General features: G+C 37.8%; 1 long non-coding RNA gene across 11 annotated transcripts in view; it reads left to right on the top strand.

The window, feature by feature from the left end:
- LOC107184592 overlaps nucleotides 1–14853 on the top strand; it is a 103639-nt gene that overhangs the window by 47897 nt on the left and 40889 nt on the right. The window contains exon 6 of one of the 11 annotated variants that reach the window (XR_001515482.1): nucleotides 3933–3951. The exons of the other annotated variants lie outside the window; for them this stretch is intronic. This is a non-coding gene — a long non-coding RNA (uncharacterized LOC107184592). Of the gene's footprint in view, nucleotides 1–3932; nucleotides 3952–14853 lie in introns of those variants that run through there. 11 annotated transcript variants of the gene reach the window in all.

The following is a 14853-nucleotide window of genomic DNA, read 5'->3' as shown; positions in this document are numbered from 1 at the left end:
GCTTCCACAAATGTAAGAAATACAGAGTGGGGCAAAAGTAGATTTACAGACATTTTTATGGAAAATAATACAATAATTAGTAAACAATAGTTCAAGAATAAACTCCGTGATTCATGTATTCACAACTGTAAGCCTACTTTTGCCCCACCCTGTATGTGTTTGTAGTTTAAGCCGCCCAGACTATGACTCTTGTTTTCGTACTCTGAGTTATTCTTTTTCTTTCTATGTTTGCAAAGGAATAACCATGCCTGTCTGATTCCTGCCAGTAGAAATTTGGGGATCCATTTCCTCTTTTCCTTTCAAATTGTGTTTGTGCCTTTTAGTTAAAGCTGATACAATTTCTTTAAAAAAATGTGTGGGCTTCATGTGTATCAAATTAGACAAAAGCCACATCTGCATTTTATTCCAACATCTTGCCCTTTTCAACCTTGAACTGAATGTCTAGGGGCTGTGGGACAGTGACTTTAAAATTCTTAGAAGCCTATTATCTAGTAGAAAAGGTCTGTGAGACACAACTTTAAGATTCTTAGAGGCTTGATTGTCCAGCAGAGGGGGTCTGAGGCATTCCTCTGTGATGCTTAGAGATGTACTATGCACACACTTAAGTGTTTTGGAGGTCTCACCAAAGGGTTTTAGAGCCACAATGAACATCTTTGTTCTGAGGTCATGCTTTATTTATAGGGCTCTAGTTTTTTTCTTAAATATATTTTATTGATTTTTTACAGAAAGGAAAGGAGAGAGATAGAGAGTTAGAAACATCGATGAGAAACATCGATCAGCTGTATAGGGCTCTAGTTTTGATCTTTGCCCTAAAGCATTTCTAACTTGAGAATATTTTTCTGGGAGACATTAGAGATGAGAAACAGTTTTATTTAAAAATAGAAAGTCCTAAATCTTTTAAATTCTGCTAAAAAACATGAAATAATTGTTTTTTTTCCCTTTTAGTTCGTCTCTTTTATTTTACAAATTAGTGAAGGCCACAGACTTGTCAAGCTTTTGGCCATATTTAAGGATCCTCTTTTCCAAACTCCATTAGCTTTTTCCTTATTGTCTTTCAAGTCCTTACTAGCAATCTCCCCAGACCCAGACCCATTAGCTGTCACTGCTTGTTTTCTGGAAGCTTTTCCAGCTTCTGCCCACCACCTAGTCCCCAAACCAATGTCACATAATTTAGGTTTTGGATATTGCAGAACTCTATTTTCAAGTATTAACATTTGTTTCAGTTATTTATGAGTACATAATAAGCAATTCCAAAGCTTAGTGGCTTAAATAAAAATAATTTTATTTTATAACATGATTTCGTAGGTTAGGAATTTGGGCAGGGCTCATCCAGGTATTCTTCTGCCGTATGTGGCATCAGCTAACATCACTTGGTGGTATTTGGTTGTAGATGAGCTGGTTTGAGAGGTCCAAGATGTTACTCACATCTTTGATGACTTGGTAAGGAAGGCTGGAAGGGTATGCTCAGCTGAGACTCTCTTATAATGACAGTTCAGGTCTTCCAGGGAGAATGTTTTAAGAGAACCAGGAGGAGGTTGCAGAACTTATGGTAACCTAGGCGTTTAAGTGCCAGCATGCTACTTCCACTGCATTCTATTGCTCAGACGAGTCCCTAAAGCCAGCCCATATTAAGGGAAGGGAATTAGATTTCATGTCTCAGTGGGAAGAATAACAAAGAATTTGTGTTCATCTTTAATCTACCACACTTATTATTCTAAGGTGACCTTTTACAACAGGGATCATTACCAATTCTTGGATTTAAATATATTTGAGGAACTTCAAGCATTGCAGATATTATTTTTTTTTATTGATGCTCAAATTGTCTTATTTTAGTTAATATGAGCTTCCTCAAGTTGACATCTGAATCCTTTTGACCTAACCCTAACAGCATGTGATAACTTTCTTGTTATCTGGTATGGTAAAAATATCCTAGGCTTTATCTTGCATATTTCTTCCTTAAACCTAGAGTCAGTCACTTATTTAAGAAGTCCTGGTGTCTTTTAGTAGAAAATAGTATTTTACTACTACAAATTGGATGCTTCCACCAAAAGGATTATTGTGAAAACTGCTAAAAAAATTGTTTTTGCACATGCTTTCCCTATTTGCTTCATTAAAGAAGTAGTTGTCTATACATTGTTATGGTATATGGTCTTTACATAGGTTTTAACCTTCTTTTTTAATCCTTTATTTGGTAGTAGTTCTAAAAATAAGCTTATATTGCCCAGGTTGGTGATTGAGTGATGACTCATGAACCAAGAGATTGCTGGTTTGATTCTGGGTCAGGGCACATATCCCAGTCGCACGCTCGATCCTCAGTAGGGGGCATTCAGGAGACAACCTATTGAGATGATTCTCTCTCATTGATGTTTCTATCTCTCTATCCTTCTCCCTGCCTCTCTCTCCAAAAATTAATAAAAACATTTTTAAAAAGGAATCCTTTGTCTTAATTAACCACCAGAGAATTGTCTCCTTTAAAAATAAGCTTATATTTTATGCCATGAGGGGAAGGGAGGGGAACTTCCAGAAGTCTTTAATTAAATGTATATCTTTATTAATGATTTTTCTGATTGGCTTTAGAAATTTGAATAATAAACTGTCTCTGTTGAATAATTAATTTTAAACAGCACAAAAACAAACAGGGATAAATAAAAAAGATTTTTAAAAGAACCAAGGTATTGCCTGGCTGGTGTAGCTCAGTGGTAAAGCATCTACATATGAATCAGGAGGTCACAGTTCTATTCCTGGTCAGGGCATGTGCTGAGTTGTGGGCTGGATCTCCAGTGTGGGGTGTGCAGGAGGCAGCCAATCAGTGATTCTCTCTCATCATTGATGTATCTATCTCTCCCTTCCTCTCTGAAGTCAATAAAATACATTTTACAAATGAAAAAATAGAAGAACCAAGATATTTAACATTTGTAAGGGAAATTTTAAAATATTAGTTCCTAAATCTATGTGCAATAATCCGTGTGCCCTTCCCCTGAGGAGTCAGAATCATGGGGTAGAGTGATGAATCCTAGAATTGCTAGTTTTGAATGCTCTTCAGGGGATTTTGATGAATTTCCATGTTTGGAAACACTGGCCTAAAGTTCATACTATCAATTCTTCAATATTCTATAGCTTCATTACTGTGTCAAGTTATATGATGAAAGATATATTTCTTTAGTCCTGCATTTAAATGTTGTAACAGAACTATAATGCTGTGAATTCAACTTTTGTATTCAAAATAAAGGAAATTTATTAAAATATATAACTTATTTTTTTGGATTTATAGTCAACACTTCTATCTTTAAATAATTCTGAGAGTGAAAGATGAAGCAATATAAAACCTCCTTTCATGTTGCATTTCACAGGCCTGCTAGGTTCCTTCTCTTCACTCTTCACTTTTCTCCAACCTGGACTGCTCAGTGGCTCCCTTGTCCTCTGACTTCCAGCTGAGGTTAGCCAATGGGAGGCCTTGGTGAGAGATCAGGCAGATGGTAGCAGAACAGGTCAGAGTATGTATGCACTGTCTCCCTCCCCACCTGGTCACACTGGCTTGGCTTGTCCCTTGGACAAAGACCACAGCTTCTATCAGGCAGTCTTTTCCATGCAGCTGTCCTATCAGGGTCTGGCCTTCCTTCACCCCTTTAGGTTCAGGGGTGGGAATGGCTTCACGTATCTCAGGGTAATGAAGTATCCATTGTTTATTTCCTTAAATGCTGCCCACATATTTATAAATAGTCACTTTCTTAAACTCTTCTCAAATTACCCTGTTTCTACTTGCCATCTGTTTCTTATCTCTCCTGGCTGAATCAAAGGTCATCATGGCCCAGGAGTTCAGTCTAGGTGAGCAAATTAACTCTTAAGGGAAAAGACTTTTATAAATGCTGGGTCATCTTCTCTCTCCTTCCACTGAAGCCAAGGCATTCATCAGTCATATTTCCTGTTTGTAGTGTCTGGAACCAACTGTGCTATTCCAAGTTGCCAAGCCATCACACACAACATGCCTGCTTCCCGATCTTCCTCAGTGATCTTTGATAGCAGATAAGAACCCTGGAAGATTTCTTCAAAATACTGTTTTAGAAAATATCTGTGGAGTACCTAGGTTTATAGACTGTGAATAAAGCAGCCAGTGATAAACCAAGTTCCTTTCCCATGGAACTTTATATGACTGGATGTCCCAAATATTAAAGAGGTAAACCAATACAAGAATAATATAAATAAGACAGTACTAAATCCAATGAAAAAAAACAGAATAGGGTAGATTGATAAATAACAGCTGGGGTGTAGGAGGTAGTTATTTTGGATTGAGAAGCTGGAAGGGTTAATTATCTGAAATAAAGTTAACATAGTACTTTGAAAACCAGACACATAGGTGGCAAACCTGACTTTTTGTTAGGAAAACTAAAATTCTGATTTGCCTTATGCACAGAGTGGGCCATTTAAACTTTTTATTTGTAGAGACTGCAGGTTAATGTTTTTGTAGGAAGCTACCTTGAATCTGAGAATGACTTGGCTACTACTTCAGTTTGCGAGGAAGAGATGGTTTTGACTTGGAAGATGTGGGGGATGGGCCAGTTTGTCATCTACTTCTACTCAAATGAATGAATTCTATTAAACTGCGTGTGCTTCTAAGACTTAGGACAATCACAAGAATATATGGTCTTGTTTGCTATATTAGAAAAAAGGTGGCCCTCTAGACTGATGAATTAGGAGAAAAATCAGAGGCACTTCTCCCACTTGCTAAGAAAAAGGAGAGCTAGCTTTCAGCTCCAAATTGGCCTCTCTATTGTGAATCTCTGTGCAGTGCAAAAACTGGTCAACTCTCTGTGCTACTAGTATATCCCCAGGTAATGACATGGAGTTACTAAGTACATATGTGAATATACCTGAAAGATGTCTTATTTCCTAGGAAAAGCAATGTTTCTAAGGATATTAGTGTGTGTTTTTTTAATATATATTTTTTATTGATTTCAGAGAGGAAGGGAGAGGGAGAGATAGACAGAAATATCAATGATCAGAGAGAATCATTGATCGGCTGCCTCCTGCATGCCCCCTACTGGGCATCAAGCCTGCAACCTGGGCATGTGCCCTGACTGGGAATTGAACTGTGACCTCCTGGTTCATAGGTAGACGCTCAACCATTGAGCTAAAACTAATCAGGCAGAGGACATTATTTTTTACCCTCCCTATAATGTGTTTTTGCACTCATATTTAAGTCATTTGAACACACTTCACACTATTGATAAAGTAAATCCTGTCTTGTAGCTTTTGGAAATTGTGATAGACTTTATTACTTCATATGACACAATCAGTCCATATTGCTGTCAGACAGGTATGAAGAGTTATATTAGTGTAGGATTTTGGGGCTTTATAAAATATATCACATACTATATTTACAGCTACATATAGTCTAGAGCTGTGCTGTCCAATACAGTGCCACTAGCCACATGTGGCTATTGAATGCTAGAAGCGTTCTCATTAAAATTTAGCTGTGCTCTAATGTGAAATACCAGATTTTAAAGACTTAGTACAAAAAATAATGTAAAATATCTCAATAACTTTATATTGATTACTTATTGGAATGTTACATTGGCTATATTATGCTGAATAAGGTATATTATTAAAGTTAACTTTACTTTTAAAAAAATTTGGCTACTAGAAGATTAGAAATTACACATATGACTCCAATTATGCCTCATTATATATCTTTCACTCAACATTGGTCTAAAGTGTGTACCTTTTAATTGTGATTTTAATAATTTTTGGATATATTGTGATCTGTGATGCCTCTCAAACTTTTTTCATTCATGAACTCTTTTTGGGCAAGACTTACTGACTTGGATTATTCAGTTACTATGTGTTGAAGCATTGGAATTTCAAGAACATTTTGCAGATTATATTAATAGTTCTCAATCCTGGTTGCTTTATAACCTGGTATGGAGATTTAAAATAAATAAAAGTTATAGTCTCCCAACCCCTTCAGTTTCTGACTCAGAAGGTTTTTGGGTGATTGGGAGAAGTGGTCCAGTGTATGTTTTATTTTATTATTTTATTTATTTACTAGAGACCCGGTGCATGAAATTCATGGGGGGGGGGGGGCAAGGGGGGGTGTTCCCTAGCCCAGCCTGCATCCTCTTCAATCTGGAACATCCCTCTCTCCCCTCAGCCCAGCCTGCACCCTCTCCAATCTGGGACATCCCTCTCACAATCCTGGACCTCTGGCTCCTAATTGCTTACCTGCCTGCCTGCCTGGTTGCCCCTAACTGCCCTCCATCGCCAGCCTGATCGCTCCTAACTGCCCCCCTGGCCGGCCTGGTTACCCTTTACTGTCCCCCTTGCCAGCCTGGTCATCTTGTGAGGGTGTGAGGGTTAATTTGCATATTACCTCTTTATTATATAGGATTTTTTCATCACCATTTAGCCCCTCTTTTCCAGCTTCCTCCTCCACTTACCCCCTAACCACTCCCACCATCACCATACTGTTGTCCATGTCCACGGGTTCTCTTCATCACCCACCCCCACCACCAAACACACACACCAGAGCTCTCTGCCTACTCTCTTATCTTTGAATCTGTCCCCATTTTGCTTGGTAGTTCAGTTTTGTTTATTAAATTCCACATATGAATGAAATCATATAGTACTTGTCTTTTTCTGACTAGATTATTTCGCTTAGCATAATGTTCTCCAAGTCCCTCCATGCTGTTATAAATGGTAAAATTTTCTTCCTTTTTTACAGCAGAGTAGTATTCCATTGAATAAATGTACCACAGCTTTTTTATCCACTTATCTATATACTAATGGACATTTGGGCTGCTTCCAAATCTTGGCTATATGAACATAGGGGTACATATATTCTTATGAATAAGAGTTTCAGGTTTCTTCGGATAAATTCCCAGAAGTGGAATTGCTAGGTCCTAAGGCAGTTCTATTTTTTAATTTTTTGAGGTAACTTCATACTGCTTTCCACCGTGGCTGTACCAATCTGCATTCCTACCAACAGTGTACAAGGGTTCCTTTTCTCCACATCCGCCCCAACACTTGTTTGATGATTTATTGATGGTAGTCATTCTGACAGGTGTGAAGTGATGTCTCATTGTGGTTTTAATTTGCATTTCTCTGATGATTAATGATGTTGAGCATCTTTTCTTATAGCTTTTAGACTTCTGTTTGTCCTCTTTTGAAAATTGTCTATTCAGGTCTTTTACCCATTTTTAAATTGAATTGTTTGCCCTTTTTGTGTTGTGTTTTATAAGTTCTTTATAAATTTTGGATAATAACCTCTTATCAGAGGTACCATTGGCATCAGTAATATGTTTTAAAAACAAACCCCCTATAGGTGAGTCAGCTATAGGGGGTTTGAAAGTAGCTAGTTTATGAGGCTACAAGGGGATGTAATACTTGAAGTTAAGGCTGCCAAGGTAACACTAGAAGGCATAGCTGCTCTAGTTATTGGTGAGTGGCTAAATCTAAGGTGAAAAGTGCCTACTGAGATTCAAGCCTGTAAAAGTTTGATTGCTCACCAGCCATTAGCTTCCTTGATTCTCTCAAGAGCTCTGAGGTAGACATGCTTACCTGTGTTTCACAGGTGAGGAAGCCAATACTCAGAGAGTTTAGGTAAGTACTTTCTCATTCAACTGATAGCAGAGTGAAGTTTTGGATCTTTCTGTGGAGATTTTAACTGTCAGATATTATAGGCAAGTAGCCAGTGGCATATCTGTGGTTACAGACAAGCTTTGCACTTTTAAATCTGTTGACTAAATAGATCTCTGTTCGTGGTGCCACCTTCTCAAGGGAGTGCAATGCTACACTTTTTATTGAAAATAAGGACGATGTGAAAAGTTTGTACTGCCTCTACCCCTCCCTCAACCCCATAGCTTTTCTTGGGTAGTAATTGATTGAGACACATGACCCAGTTTACGATGACAGTAGTTTTCTGCTGAAAGGAACTTTAGAGACAAAATAGGCAGTACCTATGTGTTATTATAAAGTGGGGTTAGCATATGAAAAATGACATGGCCACTGGGAGAAATATGTGTTTGTACAGTCTGTCTTAATCTTGCATAATCTAAATGTGTTAATGATTCTCATGATATAGCTTTTTCCTGAAGATTTTTTTGACTTCCTTTCAGATATGTTGAGGGAGGAATAGAAGTAGTAGTCATTTTTTACAAGAGCCTAAATAGGTACACAAACACTGTAAACAATGGGAAAACTTTGTGAAGGCATTTAGAAAGAAGTTTTAAAGAAAATTTTTCTGTCTAAGCACACAAAGAAAAATAAAACAAAAAAAATAAAACATGAAGAGTCTTCATTCTTTGAGTAATTGTGGTGAGTTCTACTTTAATTTTTAAATTTGCTTTTTTCCCCCTAAAAATATGGCAAAACAAAAATATATATTTCTTTTAAGGATGGTATGAAATTCACCTAAAATTCTGTGTTATTAATATATTTGTCTTGTTTTCCCTGATAAGCCTGATAAAGATAATTCAAAGACTGGCATAGAGTGGGTAGTACACTGAAAGCTGCATCTACTTCACATGAAGTTCAGGAAGGTTTTGCTTTCTTGTCACTATATATAGATATTGATAAAACACTTTTGTTTTCTAAGAGCAAAACAAATCAAAAGCATAAGATTGCATTTTGTTTTTTAATCAATCTGAACTTCTTCACTGCGCCATTTCAAAACTCTGCTGGGACTGATTTAATAGTGCTTGTTATGTTACATATTTTCTGTGTTTCTGGAATGATTGTTCTGTTTGATAAGTAATTACTCAGCATTCATTCATTTATTTTTGTATTACCATCTGGGTTTGGTGAGACTCAGAGCCTTCTGCTTTTGCCTCTTAGCAAAGTTCTGCAATGGTCCATGGTCTGCTCTTTGCTACATTGCCACTTTAGGTCATGTTTTCCTTTTTGCTTCTAACTTTGTTCTGGTTTCACAGCAGTTGATTAGTAGCAGTTCTCCTTGTGTTCCTGCACAAAATGTACACTTCAAAACATATCTCAGTTGCCTGGACAAAGTGTCTTATTCGCATATTCTAAGGATCTGGACTTCACACCCAGCCTTTATTTCCTCTAGTCTGCATTGTGCTCTTTTCAAATGCATGTGAATTGATTTCCAGATTGCTGGCCAGTGTGTGTTTCTTTAGCCTCAATGCCTTTCCAAATGCTTTGACTCACTGAGAGTTTTAGAAGTTATTGAACTCTTGGAAGGAAGACTAAATTTTTTCATAGTTCCTGTATGTGAGATTTCTTTGAGATTAGTGCAACTCAGTAGTTGCTTAGAGGCTTTTGAACTGTAATGTCTTAAAACAAAATACAATAAGGCCAAATGTTTCAGATATCATTGTCCTTTTTAAGACAGACTCATTGAACCACTGGGGCATTGTGTAGGGCACAAATATTTTAACATTTCAGCTGCCTTTAACAGCATAATACACTTTCAGTTGTTTTCTTGTTTCTGCTAGTACTTAGGAAACCCCTATCCTGTACAACCTGATGATAGAACTTGTAATTAATGGGGGAGGGGGAAAAGTAAAGGCATAGAACACTCATGAATGTATTTAGGTTTTAAGAAACATGTTCTATATCTTCTTCATGGAATGCTTGATCAGAGAATGCTCTGCAACAGGTTTCGCTTTACAAGTTATTATCTTGTTTGCACTTTGATATTAATTACAAAGTATCTCTGACAGAAACATCAGGATTTTCCATCATTTAAATTATTGTATGGAGGGATATTTAACAGCATTTTCAAACCCTTTCTATTATAAAAATGTGTATTTTTTTCCATCTTTAATCATTTTTTAATTACATTGGCATACAATATTATATTAGACATTATATAACTAAGTGATCATCCCGATAAATCTCATACCCATCTGACACCATACATAGTTATTAGAATATTATTGACCAAATTCCTTATGCTGCACTGCACAACCCTATGACTATTCTGTAACAACCAATTTGTACTTTTTAATCCCGTCACCTTTTTCACCCATTCCCCCAATCGCTTTCCATATGGCAACCATTAAAATGTTCTCTGTACCTATGAGTCTGCTTGTTTGTTTATTTTTTTCCATTCAATTGTTGATAGAGATGTATTTATTGCAATTTTACTGTTCATATTATTTATCCTTTTCTTCACCTTCTTAAAGAAGAATTTTTAAAATTTCCTACAATACTGGTTTTCTGGTGATAAACTCCTTTAGCTTTTTGTTGTCTGGGAAGTTCATTATATGTCCTATGGTTCTAAATGACAGCTTTTCTGGGTAGAGTAATCTTGGTTGGAGGTCCTTGCTTTTCATCACTTTGAATAGATTTTGCCACTTCCTCCTGGCCTGCAAAGTTTATGTTGAGAAATTAGTACCTTGTGGGTAACCAACTGCTTATTTCTTATTGCTTTTTAGATCCTCTCTTTAACTTTAACTTTTGGCATTTTAACTATGATGTGTCTTGGTGTGGACCTCTGGATAATCTTGTTTGGGGCTCTCTGCACTTCATGGACTTGTATGTCTCTTTCATCAGTTTAGGGAAGTTTTCTGTCATTATTTTTTCAAATAGGTTTTCAATTTCTTGCTCCCTCTCTTTTCCTTCCCTCCATGTTGTAAATGTTGGTACACTGAAAGTTACCCCAGAGGCTCCTGCAGTATGTTCATTTTATTGTTATATTTTTTCTTTCTACTGTTCTGATTGGGGTTTCTGCTTCCTTATATTCCAAATCCTTGACTTAATTCTTGGCTTCATGTACGGTACTTTTGATTCCCTGTAAATTTTTCTTCATTTCAGTTAGTGTATTCTTTATTTCAGACTGGTTCTTTTTTATGGTTTCTATGTCCTTTTTCATGTGTTTGAAGTTCTTATTAAGTTCTTTGAATATCCGTACAACCATTATTTTGAACTCTGTATCTGATAGTTTGCTTGCCCCCATTTCATTTAGTTCTTTTTCTAGATATTTCTCCTATTCTTTTATTTGGACCTGTTTCCATGTTTCTGTACTTTATCTGCTTCATTATGTTTGTTTCTATGTACGAGTTAGAGGTGCTATGTCTCCTGGATTTGGTAGAGTGGCCTAGTATAGTAGGTGTCCAGTAGGGGCCAGTGGTTCAGACTCCCTGGTATCCTGAGCTGGGCACACCATGTGTATCCCTGTGTAGACTGTGTTCACTGTCCTGTTGTTATAGTTGAGTTTTGATTCCTGTTGGTGTCACTGGGAGGGATTGACCCCCAGGCCAATCAGCTTTAAGGGCCAGCTGCAGGGGAGCTGCTGTGTAGGAATTGACTCTACAGAGCAGGCAGGTCTATTCCAGTGGGGCTCACCAAGTCTGCCCTTTGAGTGTGTTGCTCATGGAGGTGGTAGGGTTGTAATACGGCATGGTCTGAAGCTGTCCATCAGGTACACTGGCTGTAGGACCTCCCAGGAGGTGCAAGGTCAGCCACCACCTGTGTCCTGCCCAGGACCACCCAGCTTGAGCTACAAAGTGATCTTGAAATGGCTGTTACTTGTGCTGGACTTGGAGGTACCCAGTAGTGGCCAAACTGTGAACAAAGGCTGACTGTTGCTAGTTCAGGGCCTGGGTAAGAGGTATGAATATGCTTAGGCCAGATGCTGCTTGTTTGAGAGATTTTAGGAAAATGCAAAGCATGAGGCAAGAGAGGCCATTTGTATGGAAAAGCCACTGGAAATGGCTTGGGTGGGCCTGGAAGTTGGGTGGGGCAGGGATTTCAGGGCATCACAAGGGAAGGGTGAACAGTGTTAGTCAGGTTGATGGAGAATCAGATATGGCTCCCTCCTATAGGCTTTGTGGGGGTCAGAGGGTATGTCTCAGAAAAGGAAAAATGGCCTCTACCAGCACTATGTCTGGCAAAAAGGTGCACTCCTAATTCTTGTTCTGATGGAAGACAATTCAGTTTCTCCCTGAATGACCCTCTTTCCTTTTAAGCTGCTACACCAGTACTGGAGCTCAGAGGAGTGAGTCCGAGTAAGTTTGTGCATGGGCCCTTTAAGAGGAACACCTGGAATTCCAGCAGCCTCCCTCTTCCATTTCCCTCAGCCTCAATCCCTGTTGGTTTTTACAGCCAGAAGTTATGGGGACTTCTCTTCCTGGTTCTAGAACCCTGGGCTGGGAAGCCTGATGTAGGGCTGGGACCCCTTACACCTGATTTTTATCTGTCACATGTGGGTATGAGACCAGCTCATTCCACATCTCTGCCCCTCCTACCAGTCTCCATGTGGCTTTCTCTTTAAATCTCTAGGTATAGCACTTTCATTCAGCTAGATTTCAGGTCTTTCTGAATGATGGTTGTTCTGTAGTGTAGTTGTAATTTTGATGTGGTTGTGGGCAGATTTGAGTACTGCATTTACCTATGCTGCCACCTTGACCAGAAGTCTAAATACATTCTAAAAAACATGTGTATTGAGATAGTTTAGTTTAGTAAAAAATGCTATTTTGAAGCTATTACACACTCCCTCACCAAACTATCTGCAGGGCCCAAACCATAAACATCTTTCTTTAGGGGAAGAAAAAATAGGAGGCAAATATATGCCATAGTCAAGAATACTGTGAGAGTAAAGATATTAATCTGATCAGACCAGCAATTTTCAACCTTTTTCGTTGCATAGCATACATACAGTAATTACTAAAATTCTGCAGCACACCAGCAAATATATTTTATTTTTTGCTGATCTGACAGAAAATAGGTATAATTTTGATTCATTTATACTGGATAGCTATTGTGTTGGTTGTTGCCATTTTTTTTATTTGACAGTGTAAGGGAAAGAAGGCGGTGCCTCCGACTCAATAGTCAGGTATTGCAGCACACCCGTTGAAAATCACTGGATTAGATAGGCAATTAAGACACCATAAGTGCTTTTGCCTTCCTAGTCATAGTGACAGATTTGGGAAAACTTGACATCTTCTGTGGTGAGATAGTGAAGCCAGACCACCTGCATTAGAGTTCCAGCTCTGCCATTGACTAGATGTGTGACTTTAGGCAAGTTATTCAACTTCTTTATAATTTTGTTGCCTCATTTGCAACCTGAGGATTATACTAGTAATATACCTAATTAATGGATTAATTATTATGAGGATTAAGCAAAATAATTTACGAAAAGCATTTAAAACAAGTCCTGGCACAGCATAATCCTTCAGTAAAGTTATAACCGTTATTATTTTTAGGTATTGAAATGGAAACATTGGTAGTAAAGTATCAGCATCGCTGTATTTAGGATATTTTCAAGTACTAGGACACAACATATAATCCCTGTAATTCCTCCGTCATCCAGAGGGGAAAAATCATTTCGCTGATGCTCTAGAGTGGAGAAATTGGTACTTTTCAAAAACTCCAGAGTGAGTCGATCATAGAATCAGATAGAGAACCCAGGTTTCCTAATTCCTCGTCAGGTGCTGCACCACGATCAGTATGAGTGATGTTGAACAATGGCTTTGCTGTTCAGAGCCTGACCTTCCAGGTCCAAATGGAGATTCCAAGACAAACAAACATGAGTTCTTGTTTTTGTTACCCTGGGGTGGAAACTGCTTGAGACTTTGGGGAATTAAACTCATTACTTTGAGTCTCTGAATGTCCTGGGGTTTCTTCAAACTCAGTTCCTGTCATTATTTTGTGGTTCTCCATGAAATGCACTCCTTTCACTTTCCAATTTTGAAATGTTAGTGAAGTTTTTTTCCAGCTGTTGGTCTTTTCTTTCAACTACTCATGTTCTCACAGACTCCTTTAAATGATGGAAAATAATAGATAAAAAATAATTACAAAAACATTATAGATTCCATTAATCCTATGATAATGATATCCAGAGATGTCTCCTTCATGACTGTAGTAATTTAAAACACACCTGTATTACACCACACACTTTGATATTCCCTCAAAAGTGCCCATGTAGAAATTTAGTTATTTAGTATCTCTTCTCCAGAAAACTGCATACACAGAAATGTTTGTAAATTTTAGAACCATGTTACTTCAGGTTTGAAAGGGGTCTTTGGAGATCTCACAAACAAGTGGTTTTAAAGTTAAGCTCCATGGAACTCCTGGTACCTTAGAAGCAGTATGCCATGGGGTAATACAGGTAGTAGGGAACACGAGTGTCTTCCTTTTTCATTTCTCCAATATATATTTTTAATGTTTTATCTAGTCATCTTCGTAATATGTATTATTTTTAAAGGAAAGGTTTTTCTGTTGGAATAATGTTTGAGAGAGATTGCCATTTCTATGAATAAGCTTTCTTTTAGTTTAAAGTAATCGTCTACTATTAGTTTTAGGAGAAGAAACATGCTTAAGTTTGTATTTAAATACATAAGACAAAGTAAACATTTTGAATTTTTGTTTTAAAATTTTTACATATTGGGAAACTAAGATTATAATGTTATCTGAAAAAGGAAAGTTAAAATACATTGAGTTAAAAAATATCATGAATAACAAGATGGGGAAAATGCCATTAATACTTGGCTTTCTTTTACATACTTATATTTATCCCTCTAATTGTTGAGTGCACACTATGTGCTAGACCAGTGATGGTGAACCTTTTGAGCTTGGTGTGTCAGCATTTTGAAAAACCCTAACTTAACTCTGGTGCCGTGTCACATGTAGAAATATTTTTATATTTGCAACAATAGTAAAACAAAGACTTATATTTTTGATATTTATTTTATACTAGAGGCCCAGTGCACAAAAATTTGTGTGCTGCGGGGGGGAGGGGTCGTCCAACCTGTGCCCTCTAGCAGTCTGGGACCCATCGGGGGATGTCCACCTGTAGGCTTAGGCCTGCTCCCCGAGGGAACAGGCCTAAGCTGACAGTCAGATATCCCTCTGGCAGCCCGGGAGCCCTTGGGGAATGTCCACTTGCCACAAGGG

This window comes from Myotis davidii, unplaced genomic scaffold (assembly GCF_000327345.1).
Source record: "Myotis davidii unplaced genomic scaffold, ASM32734v1 scaffold304, whole genome shotgun sequence".
Lineage (NCBI taxonomy): Eukaryota > Metazoa > Chordata > Mammalia > Chiroptera > Vespertilionidae > Myotis > Myotis davidii.
Note: the sequence above shows the minus strand (reverse complement) of the source record. Positions and strands in the feature narration are given on the sequence as shown.